The 24655-nt window shown below is 43.4% G+C and overlaps 1 long non-coding RNA gene across 1 annotated transcript; it reads right to left on the bottom strand.

Annotated features, from left to right (window-relative positions):
* Nucleotides 1–1954: 1954 nt before the first annotated feature.
* On the bottom strand, nucleotides 1955–23644 carry LOC113919286. Its single transcript, XR_003518936.2, has 3 exons — nucleotides 23509–23644; nucleotides 18786–18862; nucleotides 1955–6718 (listed from the first exon to the last, which is right to left on the bottom strand). It is a non-coding gene; the product is annotated as an uncharacterized LOC113919286 (long non-coding RNA).
* Between the last annotated feature and the right edge of the window lie 1011 nt (nucleotides 23645–24655).

The following is a 24655-nucleotide window of genomic DNA, read 5'->3' on the forward strand; positions in this document are numbered from 1 at the left end:
CTGCCTCTTTCATACATTTTACTTATGAGACACCCCAATATTAAATCAGTCAATAGTTTTCTTTCTGTGATCTGTCCCTTCCAAATATTCTTTGCTGTCTGCATGTCTGCCTTAGATACATAAGGACTTGGACTTCTTCTCTGTCTCTGGGAATGGTGTCTCTTCTCTGGGCCAGATGCCAGGAAGCCCCGGGTGAGTGCTTTTGAACAATGCTGATATGGAACATAACTACAGAAACCAGCCCTGGAGGTCCCCAAAGGTAGGGCTGCAGCCCCGGGTCCTTTGCAGAAGTAAGCCATCCTTTTCCAAAGTTATGCATTCTTCCCCCCTCAGAGCAATAACTCCAGGCACAGTCCTCAAAGCAAATAGTTGTGTTACAGTAGAGGCATGTACAGCCAATTTTTCTATCTGCTTGTCAAGCACATTTTAAAACTTTGGCTGCCAATGGTGGGCCTTCCATGGAGCTCAGAACTCTAAGTCTCTGCCCCAGGCTTCTGGGCTCGCGTTCCTATGTGATGTTAATACCCAGAGGATCAGCCAACCACCAAACGTGGGCAGTTGGAAGAACTGAGCTTCAGTGGACACATACTTAGCGTTGCCAAACACATTTTCTTCTCAATCCTTTTTTTTTTTTTCAGTATGGTTTAGTATTACTCAAGAATCAGCTTAAATCTCCGAATACCAGGTATCCAATCATCCCACAGGAGAGTCATAAGCCCCTAGCCCCTGAGATCCCAAAGCTCCTAGAGCACGAAGATCCAAAAGTGTCTGAGCTGTTTGGAAAGCTGGCTCAGAATAGATGCTCAGGTCCCTATTAGGCTCGTGGACAATGAGGGATGTAGAGAAAATGATGGCACCTGGGAAAAGGATGGTAAGGAAGCCAGAACTCTTATGTCTACCTGCTTACTTGACTATGGGAATGCACTAGCTTTAGTTACTTATTTAGCTTTTTTTCCATTATGGCTGTGATAGAATAAAAACTATTTAGCCACTAAAATAGAATTTGAATGCAGTTCAGATTCTTAATCTCACATTTTTTTTAATACAACATCGGGCAACCTCTTCATCATTCTCTGCCCTATTTTTTTCCTATTCCTTTTTCTCCTCCCTTCCTCTCTCTCCCTCTGTTATTTCTGTGAACTCTTCTTGTTTTTCTCCTCCCTGCCTTTTCTCCTCAATATGTAAATAATCCAGAATACTCACACTTACCAAAGTTGCCATTGCTCATCTACTAGTTACTAGAGATGCCCCTGGGATTGTGGAAATGTTAGGTAGGAAAAATCTAGATGGCATTGGTCTCCTTCAAAGGAACATATTCATGCAGGCATACTATGGCCACATTGCTTGTTTAGTACAACTAGCCTAGATTGTACGTTGTCTTTGGAGAATGTGGTGGTATGATCCCTGGCATCATCTTTTCCTTCTTCTCATTTCCTGGATTGGAGACCCATGCTTGCTCCTGTTGGGTTGACATTTGGCCTTTGTAACATAAGTAACTCCCACTGTCTGATAAATAGAAAGGGGATTAGATTCTCACCCAAGAGGAATGGGAATTGGAATTTAATGTGAGAACATGCATCCTCAGAAACATCAGGGAGACCAGAATTCCTGAAAGCACTATTCTTGGAAGACTTATACGTGCCTTCTCTACTCCATCATGTCCTCTCTCAACTCACTGGCTTGGGGTTGATATCAAGCATGGGTGAGGACTTTCCTTGAAACTTTGTCAGATACCCACTGAGTCAGTTACTCTTTGAACTTTTGACAATGAACAGATATCTGGGTGACCAACCCAATCCAACCTGACCCAAATGAACTCACTCAGATGTTTGATGTTTTGAAAGAAACTTGAGAAGTGTGTCAGGAATTTTAAATATGTCCTCTTTATTTTTCTCTGTCTCCGTTTTCTGCCAATAATTATTACTAAATTGAGTTTTGGGGGCAGTCCCTATCTGGCCAAATACCCTATGCCTAGTAACAGCCTGGGTTATTACTGTCCTTAAAGTATAGAACTCCAATGATTCTTTCCATAACTTTTTTTTTTTTTTAAGCCTCAGCACTTAGAGGAATTCACTTGTAAAGAACTCTTCATTTATATCCACTCTAAAATTCAGTGATTTTAAATAATGAAGGAAAACTGAAGTGAGCATACTGGTCTCTCTGAATCTCTATGGTAAGAATCTCATTTGCAGCTCCTGAAAGCCTTATTCGTCTTAGGAGTGGACGGAGTCTCCTATGAAGCCATACCATACCTAGGGCTTTAATTTTGTGGTCTGTATCTCAGTAGAAAACTGCAAGACATGCCTGCCTCCTTTATCCCCTGCAGTGTGTGCCTGTTCTAATCAAATTGTTGGCAGGGTCGGCAACTCCTTTCTAAGCAACTTGATTCACAACAGAATGATTCCCCTTCAATGCCAATCTAAACAAATGCCATCAACATCATCCCAGAAAGTATTAAAAACAGAAGAGTCCCTTTGTGACTCTGATTGGCTCTGTGACTTCCTTGGGGCAATTGTTGGTCTCAGGCTTGCGTCTCCTAATCATCCAAAATGTGGGTGGGCCATGTCCCACCCCAACCGTGGTTGTGAGATCAGATGATTCACTCAACTTTCATCATAGAGCAATAATCAAATTCAGTTGTGTGGTTCACAACAGGCCCCCAGAGTTGTCATTGCATCTGATCCTCATAACGACCCTGTGAGCTCAGAGAGGTTAAGGGACTTGTCTGATACCACGTAACCAGGAATTGAATGCTTGGTATCTGATGCCAATTTCTGCACCGCATGATCTTCCCGTTGATACTAGAGTGAATACCACATAACTAGGCAACATCTTTTGCACATAGGTATCTATTAAAAATGTGGATAGGTCTTTTGCGTTATTTGCTGATTTGGGTTATCATGCACTGTGCCCCCCCCCTTTTTTTTGCAGATAACGAAAGCTTGAGAGCACCATCTTTCTTTGTAAGCATCTCTTTTTTTGTGATACATGGAGGTGGGGAAAGAACAAGGATCCAGAGCTGAGGTGAATTTGCTGATTTTCTTACTGTTCTTGCTGCTCTACCTTGAGCAAAAATTAGCTTTATGAATATCCCATTTATGATTAAAAATAATAGCTAACATTTATTAAGTGCCTACTATGTGCCAGGAGCTATGCTAATGCCTGTTATTATCCCCATGTAATAAGCCTTGGAAGCTGAGGGGTATTTGCTGTCCCCTCTGCCCGGAACACCCTCCCCATACCTTTGTGGATCTCTCCCCTTTGCTTCTTTTCCATGTCTGTTTGAATTCACATGTTCATGTGGTTCTTTCCTGACCACTCTATAAATAGCCTACACCCTTCTGCTATCACTCCTTCCCTCTTACCTAGCTTTATTTCTCTTTATAGAACCCGCCATCGTTATATTCTCTATTTGTTTGTTAATCTGTGTTATCTTTCTCCCCCACCAGAGTATGAACTCCTTGAGAGCAAGGGTGTTCTCCCCTCTCCCTACCCCTTATTGGATTCCCAGCACCTAGAACAGTGCCTGGCACATAGTAGATATTCAACAATTATTCTTTGAGTGAATGATTTCATTTTACAAGTGAGGAATCTGAGGCTCTAAAGGATTAGTAAATCATTTGCCTCAGGTGACAAAACAAGCAGGAAGTGGAACAGAGCCATGAACCAAGGCAGTCTGACTCAGGAGCCCGAGCCTCAGCTCCTGCGAAACTATTGTCTCTCGGCCTCATTAAGCGAATCATAAAATGCTTGTCTGTATGGTCCGTGTTCACCCTCTCTAGCTGGGGCCTCTCAGACCAGGGTGAAAAGACTCAGCTTGCTCAGTCATCCTGCTAACGATGCCCTTGCCCCCTCTCCACCCCACCTCTCAGCCTAAACCCTCCTCTTGTCCAGCTCATGCACATCTCCTTCCCATTGCACTGTTTATGAACGTGGGTCTGTGTTGATACATATCACAGCCCCGTTAGTCATTGTTTAGCCATTATGCTTTGTTGGGGCAATTTTCCAGTCCTCTGTTTATATTATATTTGGGCTTCTCTCCTCCTCCTCCATTTTTGAGGGCAGAGGAAGATATGTGCAGTAATACAAGCGATAATACAGTTATAATAAAGATGGAATCATTTTGCCAAAAGGAGGATTTAGTTGTGATTTGTTGAATTCCATTCCGAGTAGATTATTTAAGAACAAATTCATAGCTCTTTTATGAGACTTTCCAAACAGAGCGATCTTCTGATACTTTTGTTTCTAGAGGCTTAGTTCTAGCCTTGGGGGCTGGGGTTGGGCATGGGGCAGGCACATGTCCAGCAAGGACTGATTGCTGAAAAAACCAAAAAAAAAAAAAAAAAGCCTTCAGAGGACATCCAGGAAGATGCCCCAAAATCTCTTCTCTGACCCCGTATCTTCCCACGTGGCTGGTCATTGCTCTTGGTAAGAGAATGAGACTAAAAACCCTGTGCCTCCATGTGAGAACACACTTCTAGCCCAGGTTCCATTTAAAAGCTCCCTGATGTGAGTGTGGAGTAATTTCCCATGTTCTGCCTGGAACTTATTGCATTTCACACTCCTAGGATTGGACACACAAACCAGACAAGGTGGCAGCCCTAATGATTAGAGGAAAAGGTGCCCAGAATCAGAGCTCCGTAGAACTGAATTTGGGTATGAACTTGAGCTTTACTTGCATGGCACCTTTCCTTGCAGTCCCAATTTCCAGTGCCTCTGGAATTTGCATCCTGTTTGTTCAGTGGTTGGGTGAGGATGTTGGTAGTGGGGACATTGTGGAGGGAGGAGTGGGAAGAACAGGTATGAGTCTTGGGCTTGATCTTCTTCAGCAGCATCTCTCATGTTCCTCTGTTCGGCTGAGAGCCTCAGTGAGCTAGCCATTTTCAGGTTGTGTTTTCCAGGCTCCTGGATCACCTGGCTTCCAGCTGGATTCTGCCAATGGGAGGCACTGGGTGCAGATGGGAGGGAGAGAGGAAGAGAGAGACCATGTTTTTTCTCCTTCACCTTCCTATCTTGGGTGGTTTCCCCAGTAGCAGCTACCTGTCTTCCTTGACTCCAGATCCTACCAGACAAATGGGCTGTGGGTCCAGCTTCTGTCTGGTGGCCCCACGCCCTGGGTTCTGATAACTCCATTTCCCTCTCTGTCCCTGCAGCCTAGGAGTGGTAGCTGTATCCTGTTGTTGCTACCTTCTGATTTGCCCTATTGTTTCTTGTCTGACTTCTCTGCTCTTCCATCACCTGGGTAACTAATTCCTTGTGCTCAAATCTCTGTTTTAGATACTCAAGTATGGGGTTTTCATTATTTTTATTTGGACATTGACTGACACAGAAAGATTTGTCTTTAGAAATAAAATAGATTGGCTTTCATTTCTCCATTTTTGGAAGTGGCATAATAAATAAGAGCTCATCAGCATAAAGCAACGTGGTTGAGTACATGTGTTTTTGTTTTTTCACACCAGAGTTTGACAAAGCAAAGTACCACAAGGTCTTTTAAGAGTAAAGGGCTTTTAAGAGTAAAGATTTGAAGAAGAAAAGGGATGGCCAGGTTTTTTGTTTTCTTCTCTTTCTTTTGAAACTCTGTTTTTCTCTCTGTGATTTGAATATGTTTCAGAATATATTGAATATTCTCTTTTACCTCCAGTCCTTGGCTTGTAAGGGGAGAAAGAGAGAGGGAGAGGAAGACAGACAGAGAGAGAGGGATCAGTCCAGCAGGCAGCAAACCCAATGTGCAAACACTTCATATGAACACTGAATGCTTGGGTGAGCTGGGATTATTTGGCTGAGACAACACAAAACCTCCTCTACTTATTTGGGCTTTGAGATAGACTTCACTGGAAGCTGAAATTCAGGAGAAAGAAAGAAGAAAAGTGCAAGGTGTGGGACAAGAGAGAGAGGCGTGGGAGATGAGGCACGTTCTCCTTGGTGACAGGAAGCAATTTCTTTGTCAGGAAAGTGGTTCATTTTCCAAGGCCAGACCCCTTGTTTATGCTTAGGTGTGAAGCTGGCTTAGGAAATGAGTTTAGCTTGCCTACGTGCTTTTACAAATGTGCTGGCTACTCAGCAAATTCAGTACGGAAACATTTTAGGTAAGCAGAAGAGAAAATATATTTTTAAAGAAGTTGATTTAGCAGAAGTTTAGAGTATAGAATCAAGAAAAAAAGGAGATTCTATGTTTTGGGCTTTAAAAAAAAGTGGGCATGTGTGTCACACATTAATTTAGACCAGCTGGGGTGATCTCATAGGGACCCCATGGGCCAGAGCTGCCGTTCCTCCATAGAGAGCACATCTCCCCTGGAAATGTGTACTCAGGTGCAGTTGCAGGGTCTGAGGTCATGGCTGTGGCCCTGGCCAAGATTCTCCCAGGCTTCAGCTTCTGCTTCCTCTAAAGACGGTTGGTCGAGAGCCATTCTTCAGAGGTCAGAGCCAGACCATGAGTCCAATGTGCATGAGGATAGCATGAATTATCCTTGGAGACCAGTGGGCCCTGCTAATCCAGACATTGTCTTTCTTCTTGGAGAAGTCAGATGTCTCTTTTCTCTCTTCCTTCTATGGCTTCTGAGAGCTTGGGTGGTAAATTTCTCTGGGATAAGTTATGAGATACCTCTTCAGAGAAGCAGAGATGAGACAAACTTTCTTTGGACCACTTGTCCACCTCATTATTCTCTTCCAAAACTCTGGTAGGCCGTGGATTCATCCAGAATCCATAGTGTTGTGCTTCCTAAAAAGGCCAAGAAGACCCACTTATGTTGGTCCAAGGATAGGGAGGGAGAAGAAAGAAAAGGAGGGAGAATCTCTTAAGGGGGATGCATTATAGACTCCTATGCCTGGAAGGGACTGGAAAGGTCACCTCAGACAGGTCACTATATTTATTCAAACAATACTTGTCTTCTTGAGGTTACTGGGGGACTGTATGCCCTGTAAGAGCTCAGCTTGCTTTCTTCTGTTCACTGTTGTATTCCTAGTTGAGCCCAGTGCTTGGGACAGGAGAGGGAAGAGCAGGGGTCACCCCAAGATTCCAACAATACAATGAACAAGTGTAGAAAAGCACTTGTTTGTTGTGAAAATTTCACAAAGCCTGAAAAAAACTGTGTTGTTTCTGTCCAGGGAATGGGGATAAGGGGACACTTACTGAACACCTACTGTGGACCAACTCTTGGGCTTTTACCCAAGGGATTTATAAAGAGGCAGAGAATTGGAGCTATCATTCTCTGAAGACACAGAAGAACTCTACAGCTCAAAAGTAATCAGAGAGGATTAGCATACCATCTGCAAACTGAAATGCCAGCCAGCTTAAATTAGTGAAGTGGGCTGGGAGGGGACTGGGGCAAAGTGACAAGCACACATCAGACTAGAGGGGAGGAAAGGGCTGACTTTGTGCTAGGCTATTGTACCACTGTAGGAGGAATGACTCAGTGGGGCCAGAACCTCTGATATTTCAAGACTGGCCAGAAAGCTAGTATTTATGTGAAATATCCTGGTTTGATATCCTGGTGACCAATTAAAAAATTAATACAGTTGATGTAATAAACCATATTTATGAATAGGATCTTTCCTGCCAATTTTCAGCCTCAGTCCTAATGGAATTCAGGCTGCCCCATAACAGTCTACCCTGTAATAGAAATTCTTCTCTTTCTTATACTGTTTCTCATGGAGTTGAAGAGGGATTTTCATGAGTTTTGGGGACAGGGAAAGTAGTGACACAATGGGGATTCTGAGATTCCTGTGTATCTCTTGTGGCTTATGGTTGTTCCCTTAGTTCCCTGAGGGCCCCATCTTCTTTTGAATCCTTCATAGTGTGTGTCCCAGGGCTGGGCACAGAAAGGGCACACACTACATATATGTCAATGAGATAGGCTTGGCTTTCCTCTAAACCTAGCTAAATGGGGAACTGGAGAATTTAGGGTGGGTGGAAATTATCTAAATTGCTTGCAGCCAAATTTTTCTGTCTTCTTTGTCTTTAATTCTCTTGAACTTTGCATTAGATATATATTGCCATGTAATAATTGTCCTCAAACTTAGCTGCTTAAAACAACATTTATTATCTCACACTTTCTGTGGGTAAAGGATTCAGGTACATCTCAGTTGGGTACCTCTTCCTTAAAACCTCTTATAAGGCTATAAACAAGGTATCAACTAGGGCCCTAGTCTCATCATAAGGGGTCAACCCCAGACTCACTCTCATGCTTTGTTGGCAGGATTCAGTTCCTCATGGACCATTGTGCTCTGTGTCTCAGTTCTTTGTCGGATATTGACCAGAGATTTTCTTCAGGTTTTTTTTTTTTTTTTTTTTTTTTTTGTCATGTGGGCCTTTCCATAGGCAGCTCCTAACATGGGAGCTTGTTTCCATTAGGACAAGCAAGCGAAGGAGAAAGCAAGAGAGTGCAAGAGAGAAGCCACAGTCTTTTTGTAACCCACTCTCAAAAGTGATATTCCATCACCGATTCTAAATTCTGTTCATTGGGTTCACCTCACACTTGAGGGGAAGGAATTCCACAAGTTGTAGGACTGTCATGGCAATAGAACCATGGGGACTGAGGCCTTAAACCTTTCTTCCCGAATATTGCTTAGCCTTCCTGTTTGACCAAGAAACTCTTGGGAGTTTTCATCCCACTTCTTCTTAAGAAATTCCAGGAATTGCAGGCATTCTTTTTCCCTTTTCATTCAACTCACATTAAAATGAAGAATAAAAAAAAGATCAGAGAGGCAAATGGATTTAGAACTGAAATTCTGGTAGGTTTTTGGGGAGATACGGGAAGGATCATACTGGTGAGTATGAACAACAGATTCTGAGTCAGAGAAGCTGGAAAGGTTTGTTTTTTTGTTGTTGTTGTTGTTGTTGTTGTTTTTTCCTGGTGTCAAGATCAGATGAACTTGGCCTACAGTGTCTGAGCATCTGAGAAGTGGAAGAAATAATGTTGTTACAGTGGCTTCTCTTATATCTCAGGTGTTGGCCCGTGGAATGGGCAATACTAAGTAAGCTAGGATCAGAACCCCAGGCAGATTCTTTGTTGGTGAAATGTAAATGCAATAGATCTGATTAGGCAGTAAGGCCAGGAATCAGTGTGAAGAGACATAAATGTATAAATCTGAAGTTATTCCAAGACCAACAGGGTAGGAGCACCAGTGGCTGAGGGGTTTACCAATACTGAGATTCAGTGTCTTTGCAGGCAGGAATGACACCTTGATTACTAGAGGTTCAAGGAATAAGCAATCAGTAAGAATAGGCAGAAAGCTGGCTTCAGGGATGACCTGGAAGAGCCTGAGTTAGAGGTCAGGGGCAGGGCATCCCAGCTGCTAATGAGACAGGGCTCCAAGGAAGGCTCCCTGGGGAGACTGGGAAGAAAGCCTGGATCTCAACCCCTGAAGATGGATCACAAGACAAGGAAGTAACATAGGAGAAAACTCCGGCTTATGACATGCTTGGTCAAAAAATAAGAAAGAGCCTAATTATTGGGGAACAAGATAGCCCCACTCAAGCTGAGCCAGTAGCAAGATAGCAAGAGGAGACAAAAAGTTGACAGCTGCCAGCAACCAAGATTGGTCTCTGAGTTTGGCATGGGACTGAGACTACTGGTTGAGATCAGGCAGTGTCACTCGCCAGGGTTAGAGTAATGCAGGAACCCAGAGCCAGGACCGACATTACACCCTGGTGACCCTGTGACCAGTTGCACTCAATACCCTCGGATACCTCATGGGAAAAGCAGACAAGTGCTGTTCTGAGAGGCAATTAGGTTTCAAGACTTCCTTCCCCAGCCAAGCATCAGCATGAAATTGGAGGCTTGGCTTCCAAGCACCCACCCGCTTCTGTTCCCTTTCCCCCTTGTGAGGCACAGGGTGAGAAAAAGGACACCACAGGACAGAGCCACCCTCGGCTTCCAGACCACCTAGGGAAGATGCATACGTAGTAAGGAGGGTGGGGTGGGGGTGTGTGTGTGTGATATCACGGCCTTCTCTACCTCCTCATAAGCTACTCCCCCAGCCCCCAGCCTAGGAATATTCTTCCCCTCTGTTTGCCAAGCCACATTCTCCACAGGACTCACATATTTAACTCAGCTTTCAGCTTTTCCAGGAATCTTCTTACACATCTTTCCTTTCCTTCATCCCCCTCACCTCCTCCACACCACCCACAGCCCCAGCCACCCATCCTGCTTTTACTCACCGTGTTTCTAATTATGCAAGCTAATTTGTTTCCTTTCATGTTTTCCCAACCTGCCTGTATTTTTCCGACCCTGTCCCCAACTACCGTGGGATGGAATACTTTCCCTGGATGGGTTATGGTTTTTCCCTCATAAGTGAACCCCTGTGCCTAAGCTGAGCTCCGTGTGTGGTAACTTCTCCAATAACATAGCATGATGGACTCTCCAGTTGAAGGGGGGAAAAAAAGTCAAAGTGCTGCTCTGGGCCACTTTGATCTGCTTGGTTTGTGTTAAATTTCTGGGCATGGAGTTCTTGTGAATTTATAACATATACTGTCCGCCCCCAGCCCCCAACCTGTGTGTAACATTGTGCTTTATCACAGCAACCAAATCAGGAGAAGCTGGAGGGTAGGGGTCAGAACACAAACATTTTATGTACTGCTCATAGAACTAAATAGTATGGGTACCCCTCATTGCTGACAGAGGCCTTGCTGAATGAAATGGAATTTTCCTGAAGTGAATGCCTTGTGCCTATCTTTAGAATTGGACTTTCATGATTGAACAATCAGGAGATTTGGCTGAATTTTCCACTATTTAACTCGCAATGTTGAGGTCATGTAGAAACAACCTTTAAGAACATAATGACCTTTAGAAGAAATCCATCTTTGAAGTCAGGGTTGGTCACTAGTCTGTGGCAGCCCACTGCTTACATTATACACTTTCCTCTGTTCTTCCCAGAGCAAGGAAAGATTTTGGGGACAGTCTGGCTCTGGTTATCTACAGAGCTGAATTAAGAAACTGGTCCTTTTGAACTTTACCTCTTGCAAATTAACTGACTTTTCCTACCATAAATTGAAATAACTGAAGAATGCCAAAGAAACCCAGGAAATTTTCTCATGCAGGCTCAAGGATATTTGAAGAACACCATCCCACCAGCCCTCAAAATTGTTCCCAAGATCCTCTAAGTGTCAGGATTGCTGATTTGACATTGGAGTGGGTGAGTATAGGGAGGTCTTGCTGTCCCTGAATGTACCTGGATCTACACAAAACTCTCACACCATCTTTGTAGATTCAGCAGCTTAAGTGTGTCGGGGAGGTGGAGGCTGCTGAGAGTCACCAGAAATGCTACCCCTGGCTTCTGTCCCAACTGAGTGCCTTACTCTTTCATCTGAGCAAAACCTAAAGTCCTGTTGTTTGAGTTGGCTTTGCCCCTACTCCATGATTTCAGTTCCTTGTCTCCATTTTTCAATGTGTGGGCTCATTTCCGTCCTTGGAGCACTATTGTTTTTCTGACTGGAACAGTCATCCAGAAAACCTCAGTAATAGGGCATTTGTATCATTATTTGCTTTTCTAATTATATATGTCTTTCCCCTTCCCAGTGCTTGAAGACACCAAATTGCAGTTGAAGTAACTGCATGGGGAAAAGCAACAATAAACCACTTCACTCCTCTGGGTGGAAACATGCAATTGTACCAAGAAGGATAAGGAAAAAACTGCTCATATGCAGAGAAAGAGGTTGGAATAAGAGAGTGAGAGCAGATAGGCTACTTTGGCATCTGGCGCAAGAGATGTGAGAAAGTAGCTCAGTGCGTTAGTTGGAAAAGTAGGGCTGTGAGACAAGGCCCAGGAAAGGCCTTGAGTTTGAAGTCCCAAAGGTCTGGATGGGCTGGGAATCCTCTTTTTGGACTTTGGATCCTTGAGGTGGTAGTAGCTGCTCCTGCAACTTGCCCTGCCTTGCCGTCCTAGAGGCAGGCTGGGACTTTAGAAATCTGACTTTGTTGATGAACATGGATTCCAGCATTTCTTATCATGAACTTGAAATGTCACAATGGCGTTAGGTGGGATGATGCAGAGAGAGTCTATGTGGGTGATCTAGTGGAAGCTTCACACATAACAGTGATGGAAACCCCAAGGTCTGCTGGCCAAGTTGCCCTATTCAGAGCACCAGGACCTGCCATGATTAAAATGCTCTGTTGCGTTCCACAGCGGACAACTATTGTTCTTGCTACCCAACAATCATTTCGCTACTTTTCCTGGAATGACACCCTTATTTTCCTTTGAAAAACTTTTCCCTCTCCCTTCTCAGGTATGTAAAGTCCTGGTGAGGTCACATGACTCATGTCTGGCCAATCAGCACATCCTATGCTGCTGCTATCTATACTAATTGGCTCAGGGATAGGTAAAGTATACAGATTTGTGCATTTCAAATTTCACCTTGGAATTCTGATGATGGGGTAAGAAGAGTCCTGTTGGGCACCTGGATTGAGCTATGCCTGAGCTTTTCAGTTACATGACTCAGTGAATGTCCTCATTTATTTAAGTTAGCTTGAGGTGAGTTTCTGTCTCTTGTAACTGACAGAATGACATGTGTTCGTATTAAAAACCAGGCACTGATATAGTCTATTCCCTTTTCCAGGTTGGTTGTCCTTCTTTTACATAGCAAAAGATAGTAAGTGCTCCCTATCTATTAGATGTATAAAAGAGCCAATAAACAAGAAGTAGAGACAAGGTGGCTAATGGTTGAGCTCTATATAATTTTCATGGTTCCACTGACTTTCACTGACTTTATTCTGGTTGTGGTCTAGGAAGTAGACTCCAGGTTCTTTTAAACCCTAACACTCCCGAAGGAGCATTCAAGATCTTAAACAATCTCCAGTGGGCTTAAGGGAGAATGGGTGGTCCTTGTAAGTCCTTTGTGGGAATTCCCTTTGAGTATCAGTTTCCAAATGTACAGCCAAACGAGCAATTGGATTAGGGAGGGCCAACGGTATAGTCTGAATGCCACTGAAGATACTGGCTGGAAGCAGTTCATGCCAAAACATCTTTTACTATCATCTTTCAGAAGCAAAGTTGACACCACAACTGATGATCCCCAGGCTGAAAGGAATGGGTGGCCTTGGCCCTGATTTTTGGATATGCTGCATATTTCAAGATTACATTGTTTTTCAAATTAACCTGTTGGAGTTCACCTTTCCTAGAGAATATTACCTTGAACCCTGAGCGGGAGCAGTGCAGGAAGCACCCCAACTTAAGGACTGGCCATGTTTCAAAGGTCATTCCTAATCCTGCATATTTCTACAAGATGATGAATTCCAAGATATTCTAAGGTCCGATATTACATATGATTATTAGCCTCCCAAGATAATGCACTGGCTCTTAATGGAGCCTTCTCTGAAACTCCTAATCAAGAGTAACTTTCTGTCCTCTCTTATATGTCACGCACATGTATAGGAGTTTTAAAATTTTTTTCTTAATTTTTAAAATCTTATACTCAAGTAATTCTACTAAGAGTGTTTAGCTTATTTCTATCATTCAATGTTAACAAATTGAAGCAGAGACAACAAGTTGCACATTGTTCTATCTCTCAACATTGTTTACACTGTGTCCCACCGTAGGTGCTTCATAAATGTCTCTTCAACAAGTGCTCAGAATTCCACCATTTATATTCCTTTCCCTCTTGTGGAAAACATGCTTCTTGGGTTTCCCTTTGTGGATTGAAAATGAATAGCCTCTCTTCAATCTAACCAGCTCATGCCCAACATTCATTCAGTGAATAAATACTGAGTATTTTCCTAAGTGTCATGTACTATTCTTGGGCTGGGGATCCAAAGGCAAGTAAGACAGATGTGGTCTCTGCCTTCAAAGAGGTTATAGTTTCAAATCACAGAATACTGGACAACAGGCCATGGGGTAGCTCAGTTTTTGCCTGTTTCAATCAAACTGATCTCCAGAGTGGAAGTTCTTGCCCAAGTCTTCACAGTAAGTGAAAGGAACGTTCCCAATGCTCTCAGGAGTTCCTCTTTCAGAATGTCATGGTTGGCTCTCAGCCAAGCTTCTTCCCCTGAAGGGTTCTCCAGCATTCTTCAGAGGCTCCATTAGACCTTAGCCACAACTCACTTTAAAAAGTGAACTGTTTTCTTTGTTTACCTATTTTTTCATTTATTTGGGAATATTTACTTATACATTTCTAAACAGAAAATCATCGTTAACCTTGCCCCCTGGGAAGCAGACACAGTGAGTACCCTCCAGGGGGAAAATCAGGACATATTAGTCAAGATCCCAGAAGCTCTATATCCTGGGTGGACATGGGATGTTTCCTTAAAGGAGCAGCTGTTGAGGCAGCCCCACCTCAGCCAAGCATGAGGCTGACCTTCAGGCAGCCTCAGAACTCCTCTGGGCCTAGAATTATGACCACCATCATTGCCAAATGGGGCCTGGCTCCATTTGCAGTTCCCTGAGCCTCTCTCCTCCTTTTACCGCAATGTTGTCCTCCCCTTTCCAGGCTCAGAGAATGGCCAGTTGTTTCCTGAGCCCACTCAGCATCCCTACTGAGTTGAATAATATTCCTCCAAAATTCATGTCTACCCAGAACCTGTGAACGTGACCTTATTTAGAAATAGGGCTTTTGCAGAAACAAGTTAAGATAAGGTCATACTGGATTAAGTTGGGCCCTAATCCAATGACTGGTATCCTTATTAAGAAGAGAGGGATTTGGACTCAGATGCACACAGACAGAAGATGGCCACGTGAAGACAGAAACAGAGATCAGAGTTACGCTGCCACAGACAAGCAATGCCAAGGATTGCCAGCAAATACCAACGTCTAGGAAGAAGAAAGGAAAGATCCTCCCCTAGAGCCTTCAGAGAGAGCATGGCCTTGCTGAAACCTTGAGTTTTGACTTCTATTTTCAGAACTATGATAGAATAAATTTCTGTTATTTTGAGCCGCTTTAGTTTATGGTAATGTGTTAGGGCAGCCCGAGGAAATTAATATGGCAACCAATTATTGATTTCCATAAAAATCTAGCACAGGACAAATAGACAATGGAAAACAGGGCATTTAGCTTCTTTCTAGCTAATTTTCTTTGTCTGCTGCCCAGTGGCTGCTATGCATTTAACTGGTGGTAGAGAATGAGTAGAAGAATTTGAGATTGTTTATTATCTGAAAAGATTATAGGCTATGGACACATTAGGACCATTAGGATTCTGTCTGAACTGGTTAATTCTAGAGCAGATGATTTGCATTTAGACCTGTGTGCAAACGTATTAGTTAGGGCTCTCCAGAGAAGCAGAACCTATAGGAGACTATATGTATATGTAAAATATATGATTATATATGTTTACTTATTATTTATATATTATATATTATATATAATTCACATAAAATTATAAATGTATAATATATACTTATATATAATACATACAATATATAAAATACAAAATTTTGAATACATATAATATATATAAAATATTATATATAAATAATAATATATAAAATATATAGTTATATATATTATAATTATATTATAATATATAATATATACAAAATATATTTTATAATATTATATTTATATATTATATAATATATAAGATAATATATATAACTATATATTATAATATAATACATAATTATATATATACATACATATATGTGTGTGTGTGTATATATATATAAATATAATAAATATATATAAATAAAATCTCCAATTGGTTCTGTTTCTCTGGAGAATGCTGATACTATATATACATAGAAATTTATTGTAAGGAACTGACCCATGTGATAATGGAGGCTAAGAAGTCCCAAGATCTGCCATAGGCAAGCTGGAGACCCAAGAGAGCCAATGGTTTCGTTCCAGTCCAACTTGAAGGCCTGAGAATCAGTAGAGCTTAGTGAAAGCTGGCAGTTTCAAGACCCAAGAAAGAGACAATGTTTCAGTACCATTGTGAAGCTGGAAAAGACCACTGACCCAGCTAAAGAAGGCAGGAGTTCCCTCTCACTCAGCCTTTCTTTTCTATTTGGGTCTTCAACTGGTTGGGTGACACTCACCTACCCACCAATTCAAATGTTCATGTCATCTAGAAACATCTTCACAGACACATCCAGAAAGATGTGGCCAGATATCTGGGCACCCACCCAGTGGCCCAGTCAAGTCGATGCATAAAATTAACCATCACAGCAACACATACATACTGAATCAGATCCATGTTGACTCCAGGTGACCATTCTCAAGAACATATAATTATCTTAATCAGGATCAAAGGTCAAAAACACAATTTCCTCAGTTAACTTAGCCTGGAATCTCTGGGAACTGAGTGTGAGACAAGGACTTGATTATAGGTGGTTTCTTTGGGAGTATTATTCCAGGAAACAGGAGAATGGGACAGCAGAAATGAAGTGTGGAAGGTTGGAAAGCAATTCAAAGATTTGTTAAAGAGTTGGCCACCACTACAGGCTACTGAGCCTTAGTACTGCTGGGACATTCTGAAGAACCTTGTACAATGTGTCTTGGAAGGATCAGTTTAGAAGACCAAGTGGAGAAGAATGTAGCTATCACCTCCCATTCCTCTTTGGTTAAAGGTGGCCCAGCATGAAATAACTTTCCTGCACTTCCAGTGTGTATATGCTCCATGGCGATGCAGGTTTCACCATCATCCCACTACACAGTGCCAAGGTAGGATGTGAGAGATATGAAGCACAGGGCTGAGGCAATTGTACCTGTACAAAACCTTTCAAAACCTTCATGTTGCTGATTGGTACAGCAATGGCTGGAGAAAGAGGCAAAGTAGAGGATTTTGGCAATTGTACCTGTACAAAACTTTTCAAAACCTTCACGTTGCTGATTGGTATAGCAATGGCTGCAGAAAGAGGCAAAGTAGAGGATTTTGGAATTGTGTGTCAAAGTGCCCAGTGTACCTGCGGACACTGTGATAGACATGTGCCATTTTGCATGGCCTCCTTTCTATTTTTGGTATGAATGTCATACAGCCAAGCCTATCTCTTGCTATAGAAGCTGAAAATGCCAACACCCTACAAACTACATAGGCTGGGAAAGCAAGTGATAATATCTGGGCCCACAGTCTAACAGTCAGAAGGAAGACCTACCCCACGACTAGAGGGGAAGTCAGTGATGTGAAAAAGAAAAGATGCCAAGATACCATTGTGGTATCAGAAATACAACCAGGTCTCAGGTAGAACAGGGAAGAGAATCAATCCTTTCCCCTGGCTGTCCTTCCAATTGCTTCATTTTCTGTTGTTTCTTGATAATCTTCCTCTGCTAGTTCATCTCACAGGAGGCCCTCTGCCCCATGTTACAGGACTGCCTGGCTTAGGTCCTCAGCCCAGTACTACCTTCCTTCTGTGGCTCCTAGCATGGATTCCTGATACAAAGGTTCTTATTGGTCCACCTATTATATAACTTTGATTCAGGCCACCCAGTGGAAACTGGGTGAACTGGAAAGAAGTCTCTTTCCAGTTCGTGGATGGACTACCCTTGAGTCAGGGGTCCATTCTGGTCTAGTCAGATATATTTGAAAATGGGGCCAGAAGGCATAAGACACAGGCACCTAGAGAATCGAGACTAAGAGTGAAGAATCCCCCAGAAGAGAGGCACAGAGATAAATGGAATATTCAGGCAAAGTATTTGTGGCTGGATATTGTGGTCTGGACTGGGAATCAAGAGACCTGAGTTCAAGGTCTGCTTTTGTCACATGCCTCTGTTATCCCAGGGAAATGAGATAACTTTCCCAATCTTCAAATTCTACATAAAAGAATAAGGGACATGGATCAGCAGATCACTACACCCCTTCCACTTCTAGGACCTGCAGGACCCACCCAAAACCAAAATCATCCTCATACAGTGGAGGCAGAGTTGTGTTGGGCTCTTTTAGGGACGAGGGGCTATCAGGAACCTGATACAGTGCCAGACATATATTTCCCCCTGGAGAGCTCCTCATCCACTTCTGCATAACTCAAAAGACCTCACTCTTTTCTCTTTTCTTCCTTCTTAGAGGCATAAACAAGATGCAGATAGCCTCTGTTATCAGGAATGCAGGAATATCTGAATATTCCAGCCTAATCCAGGTGTCCTCAGGTTTTAACTCACTCTGAAGAAAATATATTTATTCTGCTTTTTTTATACAGTTGTTCCCATTTTAGCCATCAGTAAAAAAATAAGTTCATACAAGGGAGGCCTCTTGAGAGAGGTGGGACCCATTGCATCGGCAAGAAAACCTGATACTTAGAACAACGAACAAGTTCTTTGCATGTGAGGTGGCTTTGGTAGCTATAGTTTAGGACGATTCTTTCCTATCTATATAAGGCAATCTACATGCCCCTTGTCTCTTGAACTTATGTTAGTTTTATTGAAGAAATCACTGTCTTCAGATTGTAGGTTTAAATACCCTTCAATAATTGCAAACTTAAAATGGACCCTTCTCCATCAGAAGTCTCGATGAGGTTTCAGGACTCAACAAAACATTTCCCACTAGAAATTGTTTCCTTTAAGTAATAGCACCATGGAAGTCATCTTGCTCTACTGCCTGACCCCAATCAAAACAGCACACCTCTCAACTTCTAAAAGTGTGAGTTGACCTGTCTCCTGGGAAAGCTATTCCCTTGGTCACTTGAGTCTAGCATCTCAGTCATATTACTTCATCAAGCAGAAGATTATAGCTCTGTTTTGCTATTGATTCAGGCCACAGTTTCTTTTTCTGTTCTCTTGTAAGATGGAAGGACCATTTATTATTCTCTTTACTGAAATGCTCAAGGCTGGAATCACAGTGTGGGCTCTGGCTTCTAAGCCAGGGTTTATGCTCACTTATGCAGGTATAGGGGTCAGCTTGTTCCTCAGTTACCTCTGCTTTACTTACACGGTTCTTCAAGTTTCTTAGGTACTTCACAATAAGGAACCGGATGAGAGAAAGCTTCACTTCTAGAAAACCCAAACCTGTACAAAGAGAACTTAGTTTACTGCATCTGCTGTACATTTCAGGTGATGCATACCCCCTCTTGTTAATATTTCCAGGAAAGCCAGCTGGCCCCACAATGGTCTGCAGAGACAATGGCCACTTCCTTCAGGGATCCCTTGCTTGCTGAATTCCTGCCTCCAGGGACCTTCTGGGAAAAGGTGACCACAAGTCATAGGGATCAGGCACCTGGGTGGTTCAGTCATTAAGCGTCTGCCTTTGGCTCAGGTCATGATCCTGGAGTCCCAGGATCGAGCCCCGCATCAGGCTCCCTACTCAGCTGGGTGTCTGCTTCTCCCTCTGACCCTCAACCCACTTGTGCTCGCTCTCTCTTTCTCTCTCTCTCTCAAATAAATAAAAAAAAATCTTTAAAACAACAACAACAACAGAAAACAAGTCATAGGGATCTCTGTGAATGGTACCACCCACAGAAGGGCTCACATTGTCCCTGACTTTTCTACCCTAAGTTTTAAAATAAGAGGAAGAGCTGCCAGGAAATAGGTCTGACAGGCTGTGTGACTAAGCAGAGGCACAGGGATTGGCAGTGACGTGAGAGCAGTCAGCATTGTCTCTGTTTCTGCTCCACCCTATGGTTCTGGCTGAATAGACAATAATGTCCCTGGCAAAGTAAAGCATAAGACTTGGGAGATCTTGAAGATCAAGATATAATTCTGAGGTCCATAAAGGGGAAATGACCTTAAAATTTGAATTCACAGCAGATTGTGGCTTACAGTTCAGGTCTAAGTCAGGTATGAAGTACTATCAGACCACACTGCCCTCTGTATCATGACACCCGCTCCTGAAGGATAAGGTTGGTTAGAGACACAAACCAGCTTTAGAAAGACTCTTTCTAGCTGTTGACTCTTGACAATAATCAACCTGGACTTTTCCCCCAACATGTGCTATTCAGATGCTTGAAGGTCCACGATGTTAAGATTGAGTGTGGGAGCCCTTCCTCAGCAATCTCTACCATTCTTCCTACCTTCACCTTGGTCATCTTTTTCCAAGCATTGGTCTATTCCAGTGTGGAGGAAAGTGAATCTTGATGGTAGGGGAATTCAAGTTGTGTGGGCAGGGCTCTAGGCCAATTTTGCCTATTTCACAATTGTGCTGACACAGAACATAAGTTTACTCTCCTTTCCACCTCTCTTCCCTACCTCCCCAATGGTTGCTAGAGCCTATGGAATTGACTTGATGACACCTCTTCTCTTTTTGTTTTCCTCTTGTGATATGGACCCTATCCCCAAGGAAATCCTTATATAGAGTTTTCTTTTCCAAGGGAGTTTATCAAGTGTAAGTAGGAACCTTTCATGGAAACATGGTGGGATTGGAGGTGATCTTAGATAATGTCTAGTCCAACTCTGTATTCTGTTGATAAAGAAACTGAGACCCTGAAATTCTGATATAATTAGCAGAATTTAATGGGTCACTTTGAGCACAAAATAAAGTATTTTAGAGATAGAGAGGCCATTTGTTTATAGCCCAGGCTAAGGAGGTTGGATATTAGGTGAACATATTCATATTTTGATACATCCTAAAATGTCTCTCTCATTTTCTCTATTATACTTTGTAGTCGTTTTTAAAACTTATAAACATATTACAGTAAAAATCAGGTGTAGGTCAATGGATGATGCCAAGAAAACAAAAAACTAATTTTTAGTGCTCTTTAGTTGGAACACATGATATAGTAATTTTTTTTGATGGACACACAATGTGGGTCAACCTAAGAGTTGTCATATGAACCTATTGCTCCCAGCAAATGAGTCAGTTGAGATAGGACCATTAATGTCCTTGGCATGTCAGCATCACTCTGAAAGGAAGGCTCCAGTCCATGGAGCTGACACTGCTACCACAAAGAAGGTCCTGGAAATACCTGGTTGGCTTGGTCAAGATTTTCCCAGGTAGTATCTGGGTATCTTCCTAGCTCTGGGTTATTCACCCAGCAGTGTTTCACACCTCATTTGGCTCCCCATCTGAGATTAATATACCCCATTTGAAGCAGAAAGTCAGTTTATTATTTTACCTGAAGAAACATATCAAGCAAGCCAATATTTCTCTCTTGGCATAGCCAGGGAATATTTAATAATAGTTTAGGATGTGGCCAGCTTTTCTTGTAGACAGTTTGGGGAATGGAAAGACACCCAAGACATGGTGTGTGCAAAAAGAGCTGGACATTCAGTAGAGCAGATGAAGAGATTAAAAAGCACAAGAGTTAAGTGATAATTATGGTAACAATCTTTTGAAGGATGATGCAAGGAAATAGAAAATAAAGAAGACATTGCAAAGATCCGTAGGAGTCTAAATGGTTCATGGAGAAGGGGAGGCTTTGACTGAGTCATTGAAAATAAGTAGACCATTGATAATCATAGTTGTAGGGTGTCAGAAGAGTGAGATGTGGAAGGAGAAGTAATTACTCTGCATGTAAGACTCGGATGGGTGAATATGATGGTCTGATCCTTATTACAGAAGCTGAAAATTTCATCTTCCATCCTTGTAAATCTGGAGCCTTCACCGAAGAGTTGATAGGAAACCTCAACAGCCTGCAAACATAATCACCAACCACTGTGAGGTCAAAACCAAAAGCCCTTCCCTATGGATAATGTCCCCTATGGGGGAAGCCCAACACTGTGTATAAACAGAGCCATCATTCTGGCCTCCTCTTTCTTGGCTTCCTAGCAATTTGGGAACTCACTGGGAAGTTTGGAGTCCTGTGCCTATAGGCTGGCCTGGCAGACAGGTAAGGAAGGATCCTACCTAGAGTGCAGGGTAGAGTGGGTTAGTTCATCAGGGCACTGGGTGCTTCTCAACAGACTATAATATAAATTAAAGAGACTTCAAAAAGTCCTCAGCAGGGATGGACGAGGGGAAGGGGTTTAGGCGCAGAGTGTTACTAATCCTTCATCTTTTCCTCTAAGGCCAGGGTCAGCGGCCCAAGTAAACATGGTGTCCCACAGAGATGGTCCCACAGCCAAATGGCTCTCAGCAGCTTGACTCAAAGTCACCTGGACAGGCCTGACGGAAATGCAAGATGGCCCAGCCCTTCCCTAATGTGTTTTCCAGAGTTGATCCATCATTCTGCCTAGAGAAGGGGAGAATGAAAAATAGATCAGGTGCCTCAGGACTGTGACCTCTGCTTCTGTGGAAATGGGAGCAGGTGAAGGAGAGAATGACACAGCTGGGAATTGGCGGGTGCTGGCAGGCGACACGTTTCCGGGTTCAGATGAGAAGGGTGAGGCGCTGGCACGGACTGTCTCCAGGCAGGGCTCTTTCTGGGCACTGAGCAAGGCCCGTGGCTTTGGGAGCAGCCCCAAGCTTGTGGTGGTGCCAGCGCTCCATTCACCATGTGAAATGTATTAATTAGTGAGTGGTTTTGGCCCAGAGAGTGTTGCCGTGGCTTTAGATGAATATAGCAGAAGAGAGGCCAGTTCGTCTGCAGGCAGCTCTCTGAGAGATCTCAGCTCTTATGTGCCTGAGAAGAGCTTCCACTGGAGAGGAGGTGAGAGCCCAGCAAAGCTGGATGGAGGAAATTCAGAGAGCTGTGCAAATTAGTCCCAGTCCACCAACACTGGGCAGGGAACCCAGAGCCAGGCTGAACAGAATCTGTGCTGCACATGAGTGAGATTGTCAGGAACCAAACCAAACCAAACCAAACCAAACCAAAAGACCAGTAAATAGTGCTGCTCTAAGCTTCTGCTGCTCTCTGCCCTCACTCTCTTTTCTTTTTCTTTTTTCTTTCAAAGATTTTATTTATTTATTTGAGAGAGTAAGCGAGAGAGCATGAGTGGGGGGAGGGGCAGAGGGAAAAGCAGACTCCCTGCTGAGCAGGGAGCCCAACAAGAAGCTCAATCCCAGGACCCTGAGACGATGACCTGAGCTGAAGGCAGACACTTAACTGACTGAGCCACCCAGGCACCCCCTCATTCTATTTTCAAGGATGGCTACAGAAAACCTTTTGGTCTGGTTTAGCTATGGCATGTTTGATCTAGAAGACAGCTGTGAGACCTTCCTGTCTCACTTCAATTGTCAGAGGGCAGGCTGAGGTCCCAGAAGGTGAATGGACTTTTCCCAGGCCCTGAGGCTGGCTAAGAGCAGAGCTGGGAGGGCAGGGGTGGGGTTGCAAACAAGGTTGTTTCTTCCCAACCTGGGATTCTTTCTTCCACCTCATATCTGATGCCATCAATATTTTCAAATCTACCTGCCCAACTGTGCTAACACAGTGGTCTCCAGGATAAGTAGGCTAGGGTCTCAAAAAACGCACTGGCTCAGTCCTGGTCTGAGCATGTTGCCAACTATCACTGCTGGGCGAATCTCCTCCCCCTCCAACCCCACTCTTTGGGTTCCTCCTGGGTCTTGCCATTGACATTTCTCAAAACACTCTTTTTCTCCACTCCCCTCCCCCCCCCCGGCCCTGAAGAGATAACTGCCCTAACATTCATGCCTATCTAAGTCAGTGCATTTCAAGAACGTAAGTCCTACTGATAACTCTGTTAGAATCTTTATGAGTAGAGAGTAAAGGTTGAGAGAAAGGCAGGGAATGCAGTGATAGGAAGGAAAAAAAGGAGTGGAGAAAAACAAAGAATACAAGGCAATGAATATTAATTGAACGCTTAATATATTGCAGGCTTACCATAGAGTTATTTCATTTAATCTTCGAAATAGTCCTGTTTTTGTCCATGTGTTTCCAGTTGCAGTTGTGTAGTGACAGAAAAGCTCATAACCAGAAAGCAGCAGTGGGGTTTACAACCAGAAGTGATGGCTCTAAGGGCTTGGTGCTTTCCATTCTGACAAGAAGGGGGAAGAGGAAGAAGAAGGACCTTTTGGGGTCAGGAACAGGGCTGTGGAAGAGACAAGAGGGGCTCTGGGGCACTCCAGACTCTGATGCTGACCTCTGGGTCATTCCTTGGTGTGGCATGAGAACATCTTTTCAAGTCCTCTAGGAGCCCTCCTCTGCTCTGTGCACAGGGTTCTGGTAGAGACCTACAGAGCTGATAGTACCAGGAGTCTATCATATGGTGGCCTGGGTTGAAGAAATAAGCTCTTAGAAAATAAAGCAGGGCTGCATGCCACAGAGAGCCTGGGAAAAAGAATGAGGTCAACTTAGGGAAGGTTGCTGGGAGGGGCCCCCTGGGAAGGTAACATTTGACCTGAGACCTGAGTCATCAGAGTTACTGGGCATGTTATGATGCACAAAGAGAATTTCCTCAGAAGTGGAACAGCAGTGTGGTCTGACCCTATTTTTGGTCTATTTGACCCATGGTAGCTGGTAAACATGGGCAGTGGCTCACTAGGGTGGGGGGTTGAGATGGGTCTTCCATGGGTATGGGCCACAGGGGAGCATGGTTGGTTGAGAACTGAAAATCCATAATTAATTTCAACACTGTCAGTCCATAATTAATTCCAACACAGCCCATGGAAGAAGGGATCATGTGCCACCTGCCTCCAGGGGCCAGCCCAGGGAGCAGGAGCTGATACTTTGGGACTGCTCAGAAACTTCTGAAAGGGCAAATGATTTAGGAATTTCTGACTCCTTTTTCTTCTGAAAGGGAAGATTTACTCAAGGCTGGGGAGCCCTAAGGACCCTTGGGAATTACCCCAACAGTCTGATCAGCGTCTAGAGGAAGACAATCTGTAGAACTGATCAGGTTCCTTGGCTGAGGCTCACCTTCCTGTGCTTCCTTCTTGGAGTAATTGTTGTGAGAAGAATTTCCCACTCATGGAAGGAAGTTTATTTTCTCTTTTCAGATGTCAGTGTAACCAACGTGTGTTTAAAGGTC

This window comes from Zalophus californianus, chromosome 3 (genome assembly GCF_009762305.2).
Source record: "Zalophus californianus isolate mZalCal1 chromosome 3, mZalCal1.pri.v2, whole genome shotgun sequence".
Lineage (NCBI taxonomy): Eukaryota > Metazoa > Chordata > Mammalia > Carnivora > Otariidae > Zalophus > Zalophus californianus.